The sequence below is a fragment of the Rhinopithecus bieti genome, unplaced genomic scaffold, assembly GCF_001698545.2.
Source record: "Rhinopithecus bieti isolate Rb0 unplaced genomic scaffold, ASM169854v2 scaffold_14215, whole genome shotgun sequence".
In the NCBI taxonomy this organism is placed as follows: Eukaryota; Metazoa; Chordata; class Mammalia; order Primates; family Cercopithecidae; genus Rhinopithecus; species Rhinopithecus bieti.
The window spans coordinates 1105378-1121058 of record NW_016808057.1 but is presented as its reverse complement, the minus strand read 5'-3'; the positions used below and the strand labels follow the sequence as shown (position 1 = coordinate 1121058).

At 34.5% G+C, this 15681-nt stretch overlaps 1 long non-coding RNA gene across 1 annotated transcript in view; it reads right to left on the bottom strand.

Annotated features, from left to right (window-relative positions):
* LOC108537699 (uncharacterized) overlaps positions 1-5464 on the bottom strand; it is a 26737-nt gene extending 21273 nt beyond the window's left edge. Inside the window, exons 1-2 of the long non-coding RNA XR_001887906.1 lie at positions 5146-5464; positions 362-364 (exon numbers count right to left, since the gene is read on the bottom strand). This is a non-coding gene — a long non-coding RNA (uncharacterized LOC108537699). The remainder of the gene's footprint in view (positions 1-361; positions 365-5145) is intronic.
* Between the last annotated feature and the right edge of the window lie 10217 nt (positions 5465-15681).

Sequence of the window (15681 nt, the reverse complement as noted above, 5' to 3'; positions counted from 1 at the left end):
AAAAATAAAAATAAAATAAAGAAATAAAAAATTTAACTTACAATGGAGTTATGAGATATAATCTCATTATAAGTCAAGGGGCATCTGTATTCTCTTACAGTTCTGCAGATCAGAAGTCCAAAATGCGTCTTAAAAAGCAAAAATTAGGAAGTCAGCAGCTGGTTTCTTTAGATGGCTTCAAGAGAGAACCTGTTCCTTGCCTTTTCCACTTACAGAGACTAATTGCATTCTTTGGCTACTGGCTTTATCACTGCCATCTGTGCTTCCTTAGTCACCTTGTCTCCCCTTTTTCTAGAGCATTTCTGCCTCAGTCTTGTATGAATATTTGTGATTACATTTAGGGCTTCTGAAGAGATGGGACAAACTAAAGTGTTTTCTTTTTCTATTCTCACATACTCAACACAGAATATTTCACCACCTGTCACCAAAGTGTGTGGGAATTTCTCCCCAGCAGAAATTAATCAGTTCTCCAGCAGACACCAACTAGGTGTCCTACAATTTAATTCAATCCTGATACTATCTACCTGGAGGTAGTGTCAGGTCCTATAGGTTAAGGGCTCAATCCCACAGGCTATTCTTCTCTTGAGATGCCAATTGCAAGCCCCAGGTTGTGTCGTGTGCTTCTAACCAATCAGCTATAAACCAGGGTTCCCATGTTTCCCCCCTCTTCAGGTTTGATTAATTTGCGAACAGCTCACAGGACTCAAGGAAACACTTTACTTATGTTTACCATTTATTATAAGGGAAGCGATGGATAAGGCAAGGTATGTGGGAAGGGGCATGGAGCATTTATCCCCTCTCTAGGCATGCCACCCTCAAGGAATCTCCATGTGTTCAGCTATCCCAAAGCTCCTCAATTGACATTCTTTTGGGTTTCTATGGACGCTTAATTACATAGGCATGGTTAATTACATCATTGGCAACTGGTGATCAACTCAACCCCTCTCCCCTCCCCAGGGGTCAGGACATAGAGCTGAAAGTCCCAAACTTTAGTCAGGCTTTGGTCATTCTGGTGGCCTGCCTATATCCTGAAGTTATCCAGGGGCTGTCAGACACCAGTCATTTCATTAGCAAACAAAAGACACTCATCACTTCAGAGATTCCAGGAGTTTTAGGAGCTATGTGCCAGGAACTGGAACAGAGACTCTCTGTTTCTTATTATATCGCACTATCACAGGGCCTATTCAAATAATCCAGGAAAAATCTCCCAATCTCAAGATGCTTAACCACATATATGAAGTCCCTTTGCCATAGAAGGTAACATATTCACAGGTTTCACGATTACAACGTGGGCATATTTAGCAGTCATTGTTCTGCCTACCACACTAAGTATTATTTTAGTCGCTTATAAAGAGCTAAGAGCAAGATGACCCCTGCCCTCAATTAATTTTCATTCTAATATTTTTACTTTTAAACAGTTACCTCTTGAGGTCACTCAGGCAAAAAGAATGCCAAGAGTGGGTGAGGATAAGCCTGGGAGAAAAAGTAAGGAAGTCAGACAAACCCCAGAAGCATGCAAGAAGGCAAAGGCAGTCTGGGATGAGGATCTACCTCAGTAATCAGGACCCTAAAATAGCAAGGAGCCTATGGCATGAGCAGGAAAAGGAGACAGAAGTTCAACCTTTTGAACCAGAAAACCAGGAAGGCAGCCATGAAAGAGAAGGTACTGCTGTATCAGGCTGCCAATCTTCTCATTCCTTTCCCACTGGGACTCACGTAAATCCTAAAGAACAATGGAGGCAACTATTGGGTCAACATAGTTGAAATAGATATTGCAAAAACTGAGAAATTTAAAACAAAAAAAACCCTACACTGATTCATGTATACACTTCTAGAATACCCAAGGTCTATCGACTTTCCTTTTGAAAATTCTTTAAATTGATTCATATTGATCTCATTCTTCTTGACTCAATGATAATAAAAGTCTATTACTTTTCATACACCAGTAGGAAGTACTACTCACTTGATTTAAAAATCTCTAAACAAGAATCTGTTTATAACTTGATAAAAATGTATAATTCCCTGGCTCCTCTATCTTTTTGTCTTCTGAGAACTTTTGATTCTTGCATTACATCTCATTGATTCCTGTTTGACATGAATTCTTAGTATTTTATGAATATTCCATCTTGGCTTTCCACATATGAATACACATAGGCCACATTGCTTCTCAGAAGAGATATTTACTCTCTTTATGTGAGCATTTAGCATCTGTCTGGTAATGAGAGTACAATCTTTATGTATGGGCCATAAAAACCTCAAACTGATGAAAAATATCTGTTTAAAACATATATTTTCCTGCCTTCTCCCAAATCCCAAAACATGTACCTAAATAGTTCTGTGGACAACAACATTCTACATCCTTATAAGCAAACTTGTAGAATTTGGTACATTATTTTATCCATTCTTTATTGTAATATAATGTTGTGACTCCATCATAATTAGCCAATATAGAGCCATTCTTCAAGTTAATAGATTATTCTCATTATTCAGCACAGCTATCAATTGTCACTGAACACTGTAATAAGTGAATTTCTTCTAATCCTGTCCTTGGGAGAGTATAAACATTTGAGGTGACCAGAGAACAAGAGCACAAGATGAGCTTCAGTGGAGAGGAAAACGTGAGTGTGTGTGTATGTGAATATACCTCCATGTATGTTTATAAAAGTCAAGTCTGGAGGAATTTACTTCTAGCATAAAAGAAATTGATTTCAAGTTATAAAATATAAAGTTTCCCCAAAAGAAAATGATTACTAAATAACTGCAGAAAATACATCCAAAGTACCACTTTCTTGCTTTCCAGTTACACTTTGGTTATTTCACCCTGTATCAGCACCCTCAAAACACAGGCAAAGTTTAAAAAGCTAGGGTACTGGAAATGAACAATTTCTCTCCCCTCCTTTCCTTTTTTCTCCTGCACTACCATCAGCTGAATAATACATATAACCTTCTTTTCTTTATGAAAAGCAACAGCTGGCAAATTGTTAAACTGTTTGGAAAATTCTGACAAAGTAATGTCAGTTTAAGACAATGCTATCTGACATAAACTTGTCGCATTAGACAGATTAAGAAGACTAATGGAACTATAAGAAAAGAAATAAAAAAGGTCATTGTGCCACAGTAAGATCTTGCCCTGGGCTTGGTCTATAGACAATAGATCTGAAATTGCAGCTGACTGATGCCATTTAAAAGAGAAAGAAGAATCCAGCTAAAAGGACCTGTACTAATGCCTCAACTGACCTGTCATTCTTTGGAACACCAGCATGCATAGTTGGAAAAGACTCAATGTAATTATTCTCTATTTTCTCTAGTCACAATTTGAAACGTCAATCTGCATAGCTTGCAAAGCAAACATAATTTAAAGCATAGTTTTCAACATATTTTTATTATTTTCCCTTTGAATCTTCCCCATCAGTAATATATAACAAACGGCCTTTTTTCCCTTATATGAGTGTTTGTGTGTATGTAATACCTGATAACCAGAAAACATTAATGAATACCATTGTTGTTTTTATACATATAAGGAAAACAGGTGAGATTCTCATCATGCGTATTATAAACATACTGACTTTACACTAAAATGTAAACATACCAAAATTTAATGAATTTAGAAATCAATAGTTTTCAGGTAACCAGGAATTTCATAAAAAATTAATTCCTTTGAAAACACAGATAATTTTTTAATTTACCCAGATAAAATGGACATATTCTTTTGAATAAAATCATGCAGAAACTGCAAAAAAGCACCCAGTAAAATTAATATCAAACTGTAAATATCAAACTCTCAAATCTATGTTTACAATAAATAAACTTAAATTGCTATTAAGTGGTCACTTCACGAAATGCTCACACAAAAGTTATTTTTGCCATCCTCCAGAGCCCCTGTCTCTCTTTCTCCCTGACCCTCCCTTAAGCTATTTGAGAGCGCGCACACACACACACACACACACACACACACACACACACACTAGTACTTCTTCTCAAATACTTCCTGATTTAAATGTGTTTAATTTTGTATTTAAACTGAGTCAATTCCATATTATCTGCTTTCCCTGCCCCTTTATCCTCTCTACTTGGAGCTGATCTAAGATTTTAAGGGCTTGCCATTATTATTATTTTAAGAGAAGAGATTCAGTTTATCCTAGTTTCCCTCCCCTCTGACACGGTATTTCATCCCACCTGAGCCTTTGTGATAAACCAGAAATAATGACGGGTGTCCACAGTCCTGTCCGATTCTACAGTGGCTAGTGTCACTATCTATCCTCTTTGTCCTACTCCAAGCAACTTGCAATCCACTGTTCCTCTCAGTACTTTCACATTCCTTCTGGGGGATTTGGGGATGAAGAACTCTCTCCGACACCTCCAGTTCTTTGGGCTTTTTGAGGCTGGCTTGGGCCCCTATTGAATCAGTTTTTCACTCTCAACTGCCTGCAATTGAAAATCATGGTATTCAAAACTATTTTATAGTTCTAAACTTACAAGCTATGTATTCATTGTAGGGAAAAGACTTGGTATGCTCAAAATTATGGTGTATATATATGCACATATATGTATGCAGAATTTTGATTATTTGAGTTACAGAAATAATATGTTCATATTAACAACTAAAGAGTACTGAGGGTTCTACAATAAAATTAGTAGTCTCTCATACATTACTGTAAAATTCTCTTTCCCATAGATCCAATTATGTGTAGTTTTTAGATTATTTTCCATATTTTCCTTTATTATAAAAAATGTAAAATAAATGTGCACACATTTTTGAAAGATGTAGAAAGAGGACATACTCTTGTATTACTTACTATATTATACTCAAATAATAAAAAATTGGTTCTTTAAATTAATATCACATACATCCTCAAAATCAGTATGGATCTGCTTATGATTTTTAAATAACTGTAACTGTTCCAATCTTTCTCCCTTTCTGCAAGTGACAATTTGTTTCTTTCAGTCATCTTCAGTTCTTCTATTTCTCTCCTATTTTATATGCCATCCATCACCAAATCTTTGGCGTTCAACTTTCTCAATGTGAAGAGATTCCATCTACCTCTCCTTGCTGACACCCTTGTTTAAGCTGCCATTGTAATAGTCTAGTGTTTCCTCCTGCCTCCATCTTTGTACTGCAGTAGTCCATATTCCACACACACACACAGAAACCCATAGTGATATTTTCAAAATATCCCTAGCTGTACATTTATTTATAAACTTGAATATATCAAATTATTTAAAATGGCAAAACTAAACTATGGTACTTATAGGTACATCCTTGCAAGCTAAAACCATGAAAACACTAAAACTAATCGCTATACAGTTTAAGATAGTGGTAACTTTTGTGCAATGGGATGGACATATTGGGGGAGGTGTTATGGTGGTTAACAAAGTTCCACTTCTAAATCTGGGTGGTGGTTTCAAGGATATTTCCCTTATAGTTTATGAAGTATATGTTTGTCTGTGTGCTTATCTGTTTCTGTGTTGAGGGATTTTTAATTAACAGACTTTATTTTTTAGAGCAGTTTTAGGTTTACAGAAAATTAAAAGTACAGAGAGTTCTATATAGCCCCTCTCTTTCAAGGCAAAGTTTCTCCTATTATTAACAATTTGCATCATGTCCTATATTTATTACCATTGATGAAGCAATATTGATACATTATTATTATCAGAAGTTAATAGTTTACATTAGGGCTCACTCTGTGTTGTATATTGTTACGTTTTTATAAGTCATAATGTCACCTATCCACCATTACACGATATATATCATGCTCTAAAAATCCCCTGTGCTTCACCTTTTCACCACTCACCCTTTGCCCGCAAAATCCTGGCAACTAATGCTTTTTTTACTTTCTCTAAAACTTTGCTTTTTAAAAAATGTCATAAAGTTAGGATCATACAGTATGTAGGCTTTTAAAACTGGCTTCTTTCACTTACCAATATGCTATTCAGTTTCCTCTATGTCTTTTTGTGGCTTGATACCTCATTCTTTGAATGGCTGAATAATAATCCATTGTACAGATATACCATTTTTTCCATTCACCTTTTCAGAATTTTATTGTTAATTGACATACAATAATTCTACATATTATGGAGTACATAATGAGATTTCAACACATCTAATGTATACTGATCAGATCAGGGTAATTGGCATGTCCATTATTTCAAACAATTACCATTTCTTTGTTTTAGGAACACTCAATATCTTCTTACCTATTTGAAACTATATATTTTTATTAGCAATAGTCATCCTACAGTGATATAGAACAGAATAACATATTTCTACTAACTATAATTTTTTATAGTTACTAGATTAATAAATATCTCCCACTGATCTTTTGAAAAGCATTTTTATAATTGCCCAAATTATAAATTATAAATTGACAATTATAAAGTTGCTATAAACATTAGCATACAGGTTTTTTGAAGACATAAGTTTTCAACTTATTTAATTAAGTACCTAAAAGTGACTGAATGATAAGACCATTTCGTTTTCTAAAAAACCATGAAAAACTTTCAAAGTGACTGTACTATTTTGCATTTCCAGCAGCAATAAATGACAGTTCCTGTTACTCTACATCCTCAACAGCACTTGGTGTTGTCAGTTTTTTTGTTGGTTTTAAACTTCAGTCATTCTAATAGGTATGCAGTAGTAACTCGTTATTTTAATTTGCCATTTCCTAATGACATATGATGTTGAGCATCTTTTCATATGCTTACTAGCTTTCTGTGTATCTTTGTTAGTGAGGTGTTTGTTCAGAGTTTTGCCCATTTTTAGTAGAGTTGTTTGCTTTTATATTGTTGAGTTTTCTAAAGAGTTATTTGTGTATTTTGCATACAAGTCCTTTTCTGACATGCATTTTACAAATATTTTGTCCCACTCTGTGCTTTGTCTTTTCATTCTCCTACCAGTGTCTTTCACAGAACAAAAGCTTTTTATTTTGATGAAGTCCAACTTACCAATGTTTTATTTCATGGACAACGCTTTTGGTATTGTATCTAAGAAGTCATCATCAATTATCAACAGAAGGTCACATAGATTTTCTCCTATGGAATATTCTGTAAGTTTTACGTTTTGCATTTTATTATTTAGGTCTATGGTCCATTTGAGTTTATTTTTGTGAAAGAAGTAATTCAGCATCTACATCTTTTTGTTTGTTTCTTTGTTTTTTGCATGTGAATGTCCAGTTGTTCCTGAACTGTCTGTTGGAGATTATCCTTTTTCTTCTTATGGATGAACAAGGAAAGTGGTTTCTTGAGATGGAATCTACTCCTGGTGAAAATGCTGCGAACATCATTGAAATGACAGTAAGGGATTCAGGAGAGTACATAAACCTAGTTGATAAAACAGGGGCAGGGTTAGAGCATATTGATTCCAATTTTGAAAGATGTTCTACTGTGGATAAAATGCTATCAAAAAGCAACACACGCTACAGAGGAATCTTTCAAAAAAGGAAGAGTCAATCAATGGGACGAACTTCGTTGTTTTCTTCTTTTCAGAAATTGTCGTAGTCACTCTAGCCTTCAGCAACCATCACCCTGATCAGTCAGCAGCTATCCATATCAAGGCAAAAGCACCCACCAGCAAAAAGGTTACGACTTGCTGAAGGTTCAGATGATTGCTGGCATGTTTTAGCAATAAAGTATTTTAAAATCATGGTATGCACATTGTTTTTTAGACATAATGCTATTGCACACTTAGTACAGTTTATTGTAAACATAATATTTTATGCACTGGGAAACCAAAAATTTTGTATGACTTGCTTTATTGTGATATTCACTTTATTGTAGTGGTCTGTAACTGTACCTGCAATATCTCCAAGGTATATCTGCATGTAAACTCAGTGCTATAAATTTGCCTCTAAGAACAGCTTTTACTGCATGTCACAAATTCTGTTAAGGTGTATCTAATATTTATTTAGTTAAGAATATTTTGTTTCTCTTTAGACTATTTCTTAGATCTATGTGATTTTAGAAGTGTGCTGTTTAATCTCCAAATATTTTGAGATTTTCCAGCCTTTTTTGTTATTGATTTCTAGTTTAATTCCATTGTGATATGAGAACATACTTTATATTATTCTTATTCTTTTAAGTTTGTTGAGGTATATTTTATAAACCAGAGTTTGTTCCCTGGTGTTTATTCCATGTGGGCTTAGGAAAAATTTGTATTTTGATGTTGCTGAAGTATTTGGTAAATGTCAATTAGACTCAGTTGATTAATGATGCTCTTCAGGGTAACTATATTCTTACTCATTTTCTGCTTGTTGGATCTGTTCATTAATGATAGAGGTGTGTTGAAATCTCCAGTTATAAGAGTGGATTTGCCTTTTTCTGCTTGCAGTTTAATCATTTTTTGCCTCACATATTTTGATAATCTGTTATTAGGCATATACACAATAAAACTATTCTGGCTTCTTAGAGTACTGATTACTTTTTATTATTTAATGACCCATTTTATCCTTTATAATTTCCTTTCTTCTAATGTCTGCTTTGTCTGAAATTAATTCAGCTATTCCAGTCTTCTTTTGGTTAGTGTTAGCATGGTGTTTATTTACTCTATGTCTTCATATTTAGAAGGAGTTTCTTGTTTACAATATGTGGTTGGGTCTCGGTTTGTTTGTTTGTTTTCTCCACTCAGTCTTTTAGTTGGTGTTGGACAATTCACATTTAAAGTGATTATTGATATAGTTGGGTAAATATCTACCATTTTTGTAAATTTTTTTTATTTATACACTTGTTCTTTGTTTCTTTTTTTATTCTCTCTTTTTCAGCTTTCTCTGGTTTTAATTATTTTATATGATTTGTTTTCTCCTTTCTCTACACATATCAATAATACCTCTTTTTAAATTGTTCATGATTGTTTCTAATTATTCTAGAGTTTGCAATATACATTTACAACTAATGAAAGACCACTTTCAAACAACACTGTACTGTTTCACAAGTAATTCAGGTACCTTAGCAGAGTATTCTCAATTCTTCCTCCCATCTTTTATAGCATTGTTGTCACTCATTTTACTTATCTATAAACTATAACCACCCAATATATTGTTTTTATTATTTTGAATAGCTACCCATTAGATCAATTAATAAAAATAAACAAATCATGGTATTTAACCTTTATTTGTTCTTTCTCTACTACTATTCCTTTCCTTACGTAGGTCTGAGTTTCTGACCTATATTGTTTTCTTCTCTCTGAAGTAATTCTTTTAATATTTTTTGCAAGGCAGGTGTACTGATGACAAGTTCCCGTGGTTTTTGCCTTTTCAGAAAGTATTTGTCCTTCACTTTTGAAGGATAAATTTACTACACACAGAATTCTGTTTGTTTTTTTCTTTCAGACTGTTAAATATTTCACTCTACTCTTTTCTTACTTGCCTGCTTGCTGTGGAGACACTCAGTGCAATTCTTGTTCTTTTATAGGTAAAGTCTCCCTTTCTCTTTCTCTCTCTCTCTCTCTTTCTCTCTACCTGTCTCTCCCCAGTCCCTCTGTCTTAAGAGTTTCTGTTCGTCTTTTATGCCTGCAATTTGAATATGATATGTCAAGATGCATATATTTTAGTATTTACCTTGGTTTATGTCTCTGAGCTTCCTGGATCCACGATTTGGTGTTTGTCATCAATTCTGGAAAATTCCAAGCCATATTACCTCAAATATTTCTTCTGTTTGTTTTTTTTCTTGTTATTCTCACTATACATATGTTATACCTTTTGTAATTATCTCTCAGTTCTTAAATATTCTGCTCCATTTTCTCATTCTTTTTTATTTTTGGTGTCTAGCATTTCATTTTGTATCTTTCTTAGAGTTTCAACCTATCTATTTACATGGTTCAATTGTTCTATGTCGTTTACTTCTTCCATTAGAGCTCTTAGCATATTAATCAGTTATTTTTAGTTCTCCATCTGATAATCCCAAAATCTCTATCCTGTATGAGTCTAGTTCTGTTGCTTACTTTGTCTCTTCGAACTGTGTTTTCACTTGTTTTTATGCCTTGTAGATTTTTTTGAAAGCTGAACATAATATATTAGGTAATAGAAACTAAGCAAATAGGGTTTTAGCATTAAGTTTTATGTTTATATGTCTAGGAGTTAGAAGGTGTTTACAATTTTCTGTGGCTGTTGGGTATGAGGTTTCAAATTCCTCTATCATGCTTGTTTGTGTCTCTCTTGTTTTGGGTTTGACACTCCTCCTTAAATAGGGTCTGAGCACTTTGCAGTTATTTCAACCATAATCCTCTGTTATGATACAGCAGCCCTGTGATGTGGCATAAGATTGAAGGAGTAGTGTATTCTACAATCCTACGAACAGATATCAGTCTTTTAATGAGACTGTGCCCTTAGGCTGTGACTTTCCCAAGTGCTTCTGAGTCCCCTCATCCCCTCCCACCACCACTTAGGTGAGACAGGGAGACTAGCAGGGGCTAGAGTTGGGTATTTCCTTCCTCCTTGCTATTTAAGCTCTGGTGAAGTAGTTTATCTTAAAGTAAAGAACAGAATGCTATGGATGTATTTAGAATGGTTATACTTCTCCCCCTGAAAAGAACGTGAAGGTGTTTACTCTGGTCTTTAGTGGGAGAAGCTATCAGGGCTCTTGCAGGTAAAACTCACAAAAGTGTGAGGACTTTTTTAAGACTGGGCACCCTGGAGTTTTTAACTCTCATGCCAATCCTCACTTAGGATCTAGCCATTCATCAATCACAGTATAAGTTTTCTTACCATTTCCAGTGGCTTCACTGGCTTCTGCTTCCAGCGTGCTGCAGTTCTTTGTATTTTCATGTCTGTCTCTCTCCAGTTTCAGGGCATTGCTGTGTGCTCAATTACGTGATGGATTTAAGAAAGCATGGGTAATGTTTAGTGTTTTCTGCTTTTCTCTTGTTGTTAGTATGGGAGTGACAACTTTTAGAGTGTTTACGTTTGTAATAAAAAGTGTAATTGATTTAGAAAGAGAGACTAGGAAAACACACACACACGTTGTTCTGGTTATGTCACTTATTTGTTCAAAACCTTCCAATGATTTCTCTTCACACTCAAAATAAACCCCAAGATCTTTTTTGTTACACAGAAGTACCTAACTCATGCAGCTCCCTGTTACACCTCTGATCATATCTCTTACGTATCTTGCCCCTACTCAACATACTCCAGCCTTGCAGGCCTCTTTGCTCTGCCTTGAACATATCAAGAACATGGCTAAGGACCTTTGCATTTTCTCTTCCTCTGCCTAGAAAGTTCTTCTCAGATATAAATAGGTTACTCCTTTACTCCATTGTTACCTTTTCCAGAATCCATACCCAGCCACGCCACATAAAATACCATCATTTATTGCATCATTTCCTGTTTGTTTTATTCATCTTATTGAAATCACCCTTGCAAAAATTATAACAGTGAGAAAATTATGACAGTAATAGAGATCTGATCTAACCAACCTCCATCTTGCCTTTAACCTCCAAACTGTCCTTAATCATTCCTGGGCTTATGCTAAGCTAACTGTGAGAGACATTTAGTTTATAGTTTAAATGATAACAGCCCTTACCCTAAACTAATCTGCCTTTGTAAAGATAATGAAAGGCCACCGGGATAGGAGGATGAGAGGAGCCTGAATTCTGTGAAGGTGTAGACATAAACAGGTACCAGTCATTATTCCAGAGGTCACAAGATTTGCAACTTTAATTGCTCCTGCAGATGACATCACTATTGTAGAAACTAAGATTGGTCTTTTGAGATGTCTTTTCAGGTTTTTGCATTTCTGATGACTGCATTTCCACCTGAACCCACCATACGGTCTCGTGGCCCTACTCAGAAATGAACTTAGCACACAAGAGAACCATTTTCTATACCCTTACGATTGTATTCCCAACTAATCCGTAGCATCCATTCCCTGGCCCCACAAACTATCTTTGAAAAACCCTAGCCTCATAATTTTTGGAGAGATTGATTTGGGTAATAACTCGGTTTCCCACGGGGCGTGGCCAGCCTCGTAACAATTAAACTCTTTCTTTATTGCAATGCCATGGTCTCAGTGAATTGGTTTTGTCTGCAAAATGGACAGGAAGAACCATTGGGTGGTTATCTTATTAGAACTTATTGATGTCTAAAATATGTACTTCTTTTTTTAATTTGTTTAGTGTCTGTATTCTCTCAATAAAATCAAACTCCATCAGAGCTGGGAATTAATTTGTTTTGAGCCTAGTACCTAATAAGAACTCAAAAAATATTTGTCAATAAATTAATAAATCTGAAGTATTTGCTATCATACACTATAATGTATTTAATCCTTCCCTTATTAAGAAACATTAAGGTTATATCAAATTTTTCACTGCTCTAGTAATTATAGAAATTCATGTTTGAATGGGTACTCCATATTATTCCCCAATTCACAGTTCAGTTGTATAAGGAAGAAAAGCTAAGATGAAAAAAGTTTCACTAATAAAACAATCACTTCTAAGTGTAGTCCTCTCTCCAATTTTCCTCTGTGTGGTACTTTGTAGTACTGGTGTCTTTCTCTCCCCACCACATCTTTATTGTCTGTCACCTGCTCATTATTATCAATAGATGTTGTACTTGAATTTGTTTGTTTTGGAATAATATGAAATATTAATGCAAATTGATTTTAACATGTTACCACAAATTTCACGAGAGGAAATGTGTTTCATGCAGTGAGATTAAAGAAATGTTAAAATCACAAAAATGATTGCAATGGCAAAATGGCATAGCTAAACTGCTGTCATAGACAGAAGAGGAGACTGACAGCTATGATGATGTGATATATATTTCTAGTTATTTTATCATTAAAGGACTTTTGCTCTTTTGGAATAAATAAGGTTCTTTTAATAATTTGGTTGCAAAAGTCATAAATGGGGGATTTAGTATCATGCTACCATAAAGTGTTTTTGGAAATACTACACCCAAAATGCCAACATTTAATCCATCCATACCTTATGAAGAAATAGCCCACAGAAGCAATTATAATCTAATTTTATCACACACCAAATAAATTTATTTTCATAATATTTATATTTATTTCTGAAAAAAATTTCCTCATATTACATTTCACCACTTTTAATAAAATTTAGTACCCATTTAAAATGAATTCAGTTAAAGTGGATATTTATTATCTAGTTTTTCTCAGACAACTGTGATCCTCTGGTATTAATCCGGAGGTGGACTTTTAGGAAGCTGAGTTCCTATCTAAGAAATAGTATCAATTATCCCTCCTGGTATTTTATAGTTAAGCTGAATTACTATTACCTGACTGCACTGACCACTAATAAATAAACAGTAATGTTTATATTATAAATTAATAAAAGTAGAATCACTGAACTCAAATAATGGGGAGAGTTTAAGTTTTGACAGATATTAACAAATATTTCACCAAAACATCTTTACGAAATTACACTTTTATCAACAATTTATGAGACTATATTTTCTTTCTTTTTTGCCAACATATTGTAAATTTTTGAATCTTTTGTCAATGTCATAGACAAAAAAGGGTATCTTATTTTGATTCATATTTTCCTAATCACTAGTGAGGTTGAAAATATTTTCATATCTTTTTTATTCTTGTAAATCACCTCTTATAACCTTTGCTCTTTTCCCAAATGAGTTATCATTTAAAATAGATGTATATATATTTTAAAACTTAACCTTTGCCTCATGTAGATGATGCAAAGATGTCATACCTATCTATCAGTAGTTTTTTAATTTCTCTGATGGTAATTTTGTTTTTTACCCTGTAGAAGATTTAAATTTCTCCGTAGTCAAATGTATCAGTCCTTTTAACCATTGGAGCTAGATATAAAATTTCACCCTATATACATACATAAACACATACATATTTTAGATCAAGATAATAAAACATTAAGATTATTAAATTACTGCCTCATATTTTCTTCTATAATCTTTATAAAATTATTTGCTTATTTCATTCCTAAAATAATCTGAAGTTTGTCCGAGAGAGTGTGTGTGGTCAGGAGTGGGTGTCTGTACATAGGATGAAATGTATATCTAAACTATTTTTCTCCTACTTCATTTTCAATTGTCCCAATACCATTTGTTTAAGCAGTATATCATTTTCATTGATTGGAAATGCCATCTGTATTGCAAACAAAATTGCTACATATTTGTGGCACTGTTTTCTGGGGTCTTATGTTTCAATGAAATATTTCTGTATCAGTATCACATTTGCTATAGATTATATGTTTGTGTCTCCAAAATTTATATGTTGAAACCTAATCTCCATTGTGATGGTGTTTTGTGGTGAGGCCATTGGGAGGTGATTAGGTCATGAGGTGGAACCCTCATGAATGGTATTAAAGTTCTTAAAAAGAGGCTCCAGAGAGCTCCCTTCTCCTTCAGCCATGTGAGGACACAGTGGCAAGACAATGTCTATGAATTAGAAAGTGGACCCTCATCACACACCAAATCTGCCAGCACCTTGATCTTGTATTTCTTAGTCTCTAGAACTGTGAGAAATAAATTTTTGTTTCTTATGACCCCTATAGTTTATTTGTTACAGCAATCTGAATGGATTAAGACAATATTTTTTAAGCAGTGGAGTTTTGTAGTTTATTTTATATCTGGTATATCAAGACCTGCCAAACATTTTCTTCTTTCTTTTTTTCTTCTTTGATTGTTCTTCTTCTTTAATTGATTATTCTTTATGTTTTTCTTTTCAGATGCCAACTTTCATAATGTCCTATTGGGATTATCATTGGGTGTTATTCAATATACAAATTAAAGTTTAGATAACTGGCATCTTTACAATATATTTTCCTAATTAAAATATCATATGTATTCTGGGGTAAGCAGGCATATGCAAATCTAACCCCAAATCTTTATCAAAGTCCAAGGGAGCTGAGAGACAAAAGAAAGAGGTTGACAAATCCAGTTTCTCAGAAAGAAAATAGTTAATAGGGACTTACAAACAGAAGCAATATCTTAAGCTGCTGCAAGACAGTGGATCCCCACAACCATCTTCTAGAAAACATTCTTTAAGTAGCAAGTGTTTAAGTTAAAAAATATATATCTGATCATATCTCAGACTTCTTGCCAAAACTGGTGACCACTGCAGATGTTAGAGAAGTATCTTTATGAGGGGTTATTTATGATATAGGACTTGTTTTAAGACCTTGCTGCAGGAATGCCTTGGTATGCAGGAACCAAACATCTATCATCATGCCAGTTTTTCTTCAAAAGGGCATCACTCTTGCCGTGCAATAGGCTATTTTCGTACATTCCATGCCTCAAAACTGGCCCTTACATTCTCACGCTCCCACTTCTTTCACAATAGTCCCTGGGCTTAGAGGTAGGGTTCTTGATATCATACAGTTTTAGCAACAACATATTGGCTCCATTGGAGACAAATGTTGCAGCAACACTAAAGACAAAAACAGGACAGTAAGCAACATATGAGTGTAACACCTAATAGGAGAAGCAGCTTCTGGTCACAGGTGCCCCAGGACCCAAACCAGCTATGAAGTTATTCATTCAAAGTGGGCATTCAATCTGAAAGACTTGCTGTAAAGCACTATATACTACTGGTACTTAATGTTCAATGGGAGAGCATCTGGTTTTGGCTCCTTTCCATAATTGTGACCAAAATCCTAAAGGAACTGACTTACCATTCTGTGATTACCACAGACCCAGCTCACATCTCAGGAGTAGCAGTCACATCCAAAGTCCTAGCTATTCCCTCTAAAGTGGCGCC